Source organism: Cupressus sempervirens, chromosome 9 (assembly GCF_028749045.1).
Source record: "Cupressus sempervirens isolate cs-2001-9-10 chromosome 9, ASM2874904v1, whole genome shotgun sequence".
In the NCBI taxonomy this organism is placed as follows: domain Eukaryota; kingdom Viridiplantae; phylum Streptophyta; class Pinopsida; order Cupressales; family Cupressaceae; genus Cupressus; species Cupressus sempervirens.
Window position 1 is genome coordinate 639,876,021 of NC_143126.1, and position 9,449 is coordinate 639,885,469.

The 9,449-nt window shown below is 33.3% G+C and overlaps 1 pseudogene; it reads left to right on the plus strand.

Annotated features, from left to right (window-relative positions):
- The first annotated feature begins 1,160 nt into the window (after positions 1-1,160).
- On the plus strand, positions 1,161-2,053 carry LOC149540360 (binding partner of ACD11 1 pseudogene; annotated as a pseudogene).
- The last annotated feature ends 7,396 nt before the right edge of the window (positions 2,054-9,449 follow it).

Here is a 9,449-nt window from a genome sequence, read left to right on the forward strand (position 1 = left end):
ATTAACTTCTCTAAATATAGGTACTTCAATAGTTAAATATTCAAAGAAGCTCCAAATTGATCTACAAACCTAATTGAAATTTTGAAAAAGAATAATAATTTAAATAGGGTGATTGAATTGAATTAATATAGGTGCTTATAACTACTAAATTAACCTAGAAATGATTTAGATTATAAATTTAAATGTTCATTATATTTTAAAATTGTAATCATTATATGAAATCAACAATTAGAAGGACTAAAGATACATAAATTTGGTAAATCAATTAGTACTTGAATAAAGATGCAAATTTTTTATATCAATTAGTAGGAAGTTAAAAAGATACATATTTCTTAAATTATCAATTACTAACCCACTAAAGATAAATACTAGTTTTATGTGAATAAAAATATGTTAATTAGGTAAGCCAATACATTATTTTACAAAACTTTTACAAAATATAATACTTAAAAGCATATTAATTTAAACTAATTTAAACTTTAAGAGTATGATCGTAGATGTAATAAAGTTCTAACATTAAAATATATAGTTTTTTAATAAACTAACATTTAATAACTATGAACTTATAATCTTACAATTTTAAAAACACATTTTATTCACTTATGAAATTCAATAGTTTGAAAAAAAGTTGATAAATGAATTTAAATTATTAAATTCATCCATGGTACAATTATTTTATTATTAAATTATATAGTTTTTTAATAAACTAATGATAATTAAGAACTTATGTTCATACAATTAAAAACACATTTAATTGTATATCATTTACAAGGAATCAAGTTTATCATGATTTATCATTTGGCACTCTCCAGGGTAACAGGGGTACTCATCATTTTTAATAGGAAGTAGATTATGGCACAGAGTTTTTGACACAATGAATTGGTATGCCAGTAGATGAAGATGCTGGTAGTGATTTTGAGCTAGCTAGAGATGCTCTAGAAGATGAGACTATTGTTGAGGATGGGGTTGACAATAATATTGCAGCAGACTAATTCTTTTCAGTATAAATGATACTTTTGGCATGATCATTCTCTAATTATTTGCTTTGAAATCAAGAGGTGACTCCGTGAAGAATATACACATTCACAAAGAATCAAAGATTCCTTCTAGAACTACGTTTGTGTAGTGTCAAATCCATTTGATTTCTATTTCCTGCTGGAATGACAACAAATACTGTGAGAGTCTCTAATGTGTCAAAAAGGGCAACCAAACGGGTCATCCAGGATTTCTTGTCATTCTTAGGAGACATAGATCATATCCAACTACAAGATGATGGTGAGCATTCTCAAGTGATCCTCAGGCTCTAGACACTACACTACTTCTATCAGGAGTGACAATTGTAGATCAGTCTGTCAACATCTTGCCTGTTGAACATTACTCTCCACATGCAGAGACTTATGATAATCAACCCCCATCTTATGTGCCAAATGAAGGAACTCTTGTGGCTGGAGGTGGTACGCCTATGAATAAGGCTCAGGATGTTGTGACAACCATGCTTGCAAAAGGTTTTTTTCTCAGAAAGGATGCTATGGGAAAAGCCAAGGCATTTGATGAAAAGCATCTTTTGACAACAAGTGCATCTGCTAAGGTAACTTCATTGGAGAAGAAAATTGGTTTCACTAAAAAGATCAGTGCTAGCTCTTATGTTGTAAATGAGAAAGTAAGGTCAGTGGATCAAAAATTTCAAGTTTTAGTGAAGACTAAATTAGCATTTGCTGCAGCAGAACAGAAAGTTAATAGTGCAGGTTCTTCTTTTATGAAGAACAAGTTTGTCTTTACTAGAGCATCATGGGTGACTAGTGCATTTAGAAAAGTTGCAAAGGCTTCTGAGGATGTTGGTACTAAAAATAAAGAGAAGGTTCAGATGGCTAAGGGACAAAGTAATGATCAAAATCTTGTATCAAGGGGAGATCTATCCCATGATTTTGCACAAGTTCATCTAAATGGACCTGCAAATGCATATGAGCCACTTAGCTCAGCTAAAATCTTAGCAAATTATTTTAGCTTACCACAATATGATAGTGGATCATTTTCTTCTCACAAGCTTTTGTAGTTGTCAAGGCGGTCTTCTTGTGCTAGGGGGATTGATGCAGATGGTGGCAGAGAGGAAAGCATTGGCATTAGAAAATCAATGAGCTCTAGTTGGTAAGGCGAAGAAAATGCTCAAAATGTCGAGGTTTTTGGCTGGCTGAATGATTCAAGATTCAAAGGCCTTGCAATAAGTTTTTGTATGAAATCTCTTGGCATTTTTGTATTTGGTGACGATTTTGGGTTTTCTTTCAAGTTCTTTCCTGAATGAACCCTTGAACCTATTTTTATTATAATAATATATATAGTGACTCTATCCATTTTTTAAAAATAAAATAAAATTAAAAACACATTTAATTCAAGATGAAATTCAATAATTTCAAAAGAAATTGATATTTAAGAATTGTAACATATTAAATTATTTTTGATACATATCTATAGATAATGATTGTGTAAGTTCAAACTAACTTAGCCTATTTAAACATCAAGTTGTTAAATTATTAAATTTGCCCATGGTACAATTAATATTATTAATTAATATAGTTTTTTAATAAACTAATGATAACTAAGACTATGATTGTACAATTAAAAGCACATGTAATTCAAGATGAAATTCAATAGTTTGAAAAGAAGTTGATATTCAAATTATTATAAAACAAATCTCAAATGTCAGTTCAACCATGATGTACACTTATAACATGTAATATCTTCTCATGATCTTCACTATCTAGTCTCCACTTGTGATGTGCACGCTTAACTTTGACTAGATGTAGACAAAGCCAAGTAGCAATGACCAGGTGGCTGTATTGTAAAACCTTGTTGGTAGGTTGATAATCAACAAGGTGTATTTCATGTTGGACTATTTTGTCTTGCTTCAAATATGCTCCCTCTATCACAACAGAACCTGCACCACAAATTTAAGTATTTTAAAATTTGATAAATATAAAGTTACCTATATATATATATATATATATATATATATATATATATAACCTATGGGGAACAACATTCCATCACTTTCTTCAAGGTCATATAGCTTTGTCCTCTCTGCAATACATCGCAATAAATAATAACTGACAACTTCATAATTTCTAGGCTCAACAATCACTGCAAAGATATCTCCTGCATAATAAGTATACATGTGTATGTGTATAGTACATATATAAGACAGTTCAAATTGATAATTAAATAACACTTGTTCAAATTAATTTTTATGATACTTACCCACATTTACCAATCCAAAGATATTATCATAATCATCAGAAATCAATGGAATATCATCAAAATTTTCATTATCTTTATCAAATGTATTAGTAAGATCAAGTGGTACCAAAATCCATGCATGTGTATATCCACGTGCTTGATTGATGCATTCTTCATAATCTATATCAATGAGACTATCACAAAAACATGAATATTCTCTTATCTTCAATGTCCAATTGCAATTATCTGTACTCATGATTGAATGTAACGAACATGCTTTTTTTATCCTCTTGCAACCATTCATGTTTTTTCTATTTTGAAAGTTCATTAAATTAAAAATATGGAAAAATTAAATTTAAATTTCAATGAATTGAAAAATAAAACTTAAAAATAAAATTTTATAGCTTAATTGCATAAAAATTAAATAGATGTACACATCCATACCTATTATCTACCAAAAGACTCTATATAGTACCTATCAACTCATTTTTTATGATGTCCCAACCTCATCTAATGCAAAATGAGTCCTACACCATTCAACAACATCATGTGCATCATTTATACGAACTCCCTAATAATTCATTTGATACTTTCGCTGAGCATGTTTGATGCAAGCTCCAACACCATCATGTTCACCTTTTCCATGACGGATCTCAAAGAAATTCCATAGTTGTTTTATATTCTCATTGCGATGATATCTACATAATACATAAAATGGTTGGATGATTTGAACTGTGTGGCACATCCATTAGACCAAACATAATGTTTATCATCATTTATGTTTCTTTCTTTCTAATAAGAAAAGAAGATATTGAAACAATGTTCGACATAGTGAATGTCATGTTCTTTATCATCACTTATATAGAAATGATATTCCTTTTTAATTACTCATGCTTGAACTATACTTTGAACACCATCCAAATCTAATTGTGCATGTCTATAACAAACATGTACCATAATAGTGACCTACTTAGAAAAGTAATAATCTGATTGAATTTCTTTTTGATGAACAAAGGAATAGTTCTCTCCAAAATCAACAACTGATACAGTCATTCCAAGTGGGAAACTATCTCTCAAAGTTTGAAACTGTTGTGCTTGCCACTTTGCAAAAAGTGCGTGACAAATATAACGTTGAATCAAATTCTTAAATTTTCTCATAAATGTTAGAATAGGTAACTCCTTTTCAACATATTCCAACCTTTTTGTCTCTTTTCCCAATTTTGTTTCATTCTTGACATACTTGTAACTTTTGCAATTCAATTTTTTTGTTGCATCAATATTTTCAATTTTCAAAGGAAATAGAGCCAATTCACAACATGTTTCACATAATCCTTTGATACAATTTATTTGATGAGCTAGATCATCTATTTTGTCACATAGAATGGATGATATAAACTCATTTCTCCTACTAGGAGGAGCAGCATGAAAATCATATGTGTCTTCTAAAAACTTTTGAAATACCTGATAGTGGAGATCAAACTCAATATGATGATGATGTTAGAGTAAATAATTTATTATTTATTATTTATTATATTTACTTAAAATTACTTAGGTAAATGCATATCATTTATTAGTTGTAGTCTCGGAGTTAGTTATAAGTTGTTGACAATATGAGAGTTTGTTCTCTCCTAAGTCATACTTATCCTCTCACATTGTTTGAGGACTTTCTACCTTATGTGGATGTATGCTTAGTTCTCACACTTATCTCCTAGCATCTTCTAGCTTGTTCTAGGAGATTCCTTGAGGCCTTTGTAAGCAGTCTCTCCCTCATTGTATTTCACAACAACAATAACACTTTTTAGCATATTGTAAATACATATTTTCTTTTGTTTGCATATTTTCTCTCTCATGTCCATTTAGGGTTTTTCCTTAGCTCCACGCTCTTCTCTCCTTGGATTCTCTTTGATAGGTTTTCACATGTAGGTGATCTTGGGTGTCTTCAGAGTTGGATTTCATCAACTTCAACATAGTATCAGAGCCTCCCTGCTGCTACTTTGTTGAAAAATTTTTGAAGCCGTTATTTGAAGTCACAAACCCTAGTTTGTTTGTGCATTTTTTCTTCAAATCAGGGGTACAAAATTTTTTTGGAGCACTTTTAGCCTAAATTGACACTACCATTTGATCCAAAAGGCTGTTTGTAGTCAGGATTCATATAAAACTTATTGATTTAGGAGACAGGGCTCTGGGAGGCAAAATTTTTTTAGTTGTACGCCCTTCTGTATAGTCGTACAGACAATTTTGATATAAAAAATTTAAATATATATATAATTTTGGGTGCGCCAATGTGGGGCCACCACCGTGTTGCCGAAGCTCAGCTCACGGGCCACTACAGCCAGCTGCGTAGCTACCAAACTATCGCGACAGCACCGCAGCCAACATGCCACTCCTGTTGGTGGCACCTCCGCTTTCTGCCACTCCACTGGGTTTTCTCCACTCCTGTGCTCTACCAATAAGCTCCTCTTCCTCCCAACCTCCACCCAACTCAACGCCTACATGGACTCTCTTCATCCTATCAGTGCTCGGACAAGATGCGCCACCCGACCACCTCCTCAGCCCGTGCTCACAGGTTGTCTGTCGGTGGCCCATCTAGTTTTCACTACCTCCGTCGGCTTCTCCCTCCCTTGCACCACTTCGCCATTGATCTTAGCTCATTCGCTAGTGGTTTTTGCTTGTCTTCTTCCCAATACATTCATCGCCCAGTCAGCTCTAGCACTCACTTTGTGAAGGACACGTGGATTTTTGCTCCATCAGTAGCAATGCCAACTCAACACCTAGTCCGCAAGTTTTTTTCCACTTGGCGCAATGTGGGGGCAACACATGGCCTGGGTGCCACATGGAACTCTACCACATGGACCTACCACATCCCCCTACCATGTCATCTTATCCACCACGTGGCATCCTTTTTTGTTCTGACAGGTCGTAGGTCGTCAAATTTAAGGTTATGAAATGCTGACATCAGCATGACATCAACACTACATCATAGCCCTTGCACCTCTCCAAGGTCTTTTTTGGACCTATCTTTGGTTTTTCGGCCATAACTTGAGCATACAAAGGTATTTTTCCGATTCGAAAGAGGTGCCAAAAAGATGATTTCGAGACAAAGACATTGGTGTATGCATTTTTAGGTTTTGATGCATTTTTATTGCCCATTTTTTTAGTTGAAGTTCAAAGTTATGTTTTTGACTCTGGCTTGCATATCTTTTGCATCCCATGTCAATTTTTTGAAAATTTTATATTTTTGAAAAGTTGGTTTTCTCATCTTTTCAGAAATGTGGTCCTTTTCCTTAGATTTTGGCCCATGCTCTTTTTATTATATTTTTCACATTTTTGCTATATGGTGGATATCTTAAGTGTTTTAGGCCCAAGGATTATTTTCCTAGCATGGTTTCTTTTGTTTTAGGTTGTCCTATCTTTTGTGTTAGCTTGTTTTTGGTTTTAATCATTGTAGCTATCATTTTGAAGCACTTTTATGTATCACACTAAGATAAAGTGCCACTCTTGCATTCCAGGGGCCATGAACGTTGTTTTGAGATAGTTATACCTCAACTATTTTCATAAAGCGCCATGGAGGGATAGTAGTTGCCATGTTTGTGCCATCTTCCTTTGTCAAGTGAGTGTCCCTTCTATGAAATTAGCCCCATGCAACATCAGTGTGATTGTGTCTTTATAGGTGTATGTACCTCTTCCTCTCTTGTAGTTCTTGGTTCGTCTATAGGAGACTTCGGCCCACCTTCTCAGTTGCTTGTCATCTCACCTTGTCTGCATTAAAGGGGGGTTATGTTGTTGTTCTAATGCATCCTTGGTTCGATGGTTCAATAGTGTGAACTATTTATTTAGTGGTTGATCCTATATACAAGGCGATTGTAGTGGTTGGCTACCTATACATTTCGGTGAAATGGATCATCTACCATATAGACATGCTTAGTTTTTGCCTTCTTCTTCCATCGAGGTTCTTCAGATCAAAATTTTTCTTTCTGATGGCATAATTTTGTGGCTTCTTCTTGCTTCAGTGATGCTCTTCATGATCACTCCTTGTTCCTATTTTATGGGGACACTCCCCTAGTTGGAGGCTTCTTCATTTCTTCACTAGGTTCTTACCTCTTTTTGAGGGAGGGTTTTTCCCATGTGGTTTTCTCTCTTTCCCTATTTTTAGAGGTTGCATTTTGTTGCATTGTTCATGAGTACCTAACATGGCCTCATTGCATGGACCCATTTTGCATTTCTTAGTTTTGTGAGCTTAAGGCATTTCCCTAAGTTGCACTTAAGGAGGGGTGTTAGAGTAAATAATTAATTTATTATTATTTATTCTATTTACTTAAGCTTACTTAGGTAAATGCATTTCATTTATTAGTTGTAGTCTAGGAGTTAGTTATAAGTTGTTGACAATAGGAGAGTTTGTTCTCTCCTAAGTCATACTTATCCTTTCACATTGTTCAAGGACTTTTCACCTCATGTGGATGTATGCTTAGTTGTCACACTTATCTCCTAACATCTTCTAGCTTATTCTAGGAGATTCCTTGAGGTCTTTATAAGTGGTCTCTCCCTCATTGTATTTCCCAACAACAATATCACTTTTCAACATATTGTAAATACATATTTTCTCGTGTTTGCATATTTTCTCTTTCATGTCCATTTAAGGTTTTTCCCTTGCTCCATGCTCTTCTCTCCTTGGCTTCTCTTTGATAGATTCTTGCATGCAGGTGATCTTGGGCATCTTTGGAGTTGGATTTCATCAACCCCTATAGATGACAACAACATGTTTCAAACACTTTTTTTGACCTCACAAAGTATGGCTTCAATTTTTCAAACAACGTTTGCCCAGCTTTTACATTAGGATGTTCACTACAAAATGAAACATATAACTCATATTATGTTGTGTCCAACCAATATTTTATGTGATTTTCATATTGACCAGATGCAATCCTATTCATGATAATATCTCTACTATTTGATTAAGGATGAGTGTTATCAATCCAAAATGATATGGCTAAATTTTTTAATGACTCTTCAATCCAATCAGAATGAGGTGCTCTACACACAATTTCCCAATTGCCCTCCATAGTATTTTCATCCAAAATTAATCTTCTCTTAACATATTTTCTCATTGTTTTCCTACTAAAACCCATTTCAAATGAAATTGAAGATATTTGTCTATTTTGGGTCATATTCTTATTCACAATAGTCATCAAAATCACTTTTCTTGCCACAGACTTATCTTTAGTTCAACAATGTTTTCTTATGTTTCTCAAACCTTGTTTAACATTTTCAATCAGATCAATTTGCATGTTGAAAATATTCTCTTCTTTGATGTTGTGTCTACACCTAACAATTTCAATGTCTCTTGCAACTTCTTTTGTGTAAGCAAAAGTGAAAGTAACTGAGCTTGTTTAAGTGTTTTAGTGTTATCAAATTGAGTTATAATTTCTTTTATATTCTTATTCATTGACCTTTTCTTAGACAAACTTAATGGTTTAACAGTAGTTGCAAGTCTTCTCAATTTATCCACATTCATTTTAAGTAAACGATCTAATTTTTTCAGAGAAATAGCATTCTTTATAGATTGGAAAATATTTAGGAGTTCATCCATACTAGTTCTTGCCCCTAATCCCGACCCTTATTTGACTTCTATTACTAGAATTTCTATAGGGGGCGATCTTGAGCCTTCTCCAACATCCATTGTTTGAGATTCTATAGGGAAAGATTCTGACCCTTCTTTGACTTCTGTTATTTGAACCTCTATAGGGAGTGAGCTTGAGCCTTCTTCAACATTCATTTTTTGAGATTCCATGACCTCTCTCCCATATGCACCTTTTCTACTTTTGTTGACCTTTCTTGAACATTTCCTTCACCTTGTTTAATTTGATGATAACGTGTTGTAGTCTTCTGAAGATTTCTTTTCTTTGCTTCATTAGATCTCTTTTTTGCATATTTTCTGTCTTCCTTTCTTGTTTCCCATTATATAATAATAATACAAGAAACAAAATTTACCTATTGCCTCAAGATAAATTTCATGCAATAATCATATTAAAAGAAAAATTGTACAGATTTGCTTGCTGCTGTCACTACTTTTAAACTGCTTGTCAGAAGTTGGTGTCAAGTTTTTTTTTTTTTTTTATATGTTTGTGCAAACATAATAACTTAGATATGTTTGCATGAACATATTGTGTTAAATTTTTAGTGGCTAGGAAATTATATCCCATATGTTCACTACGAACATA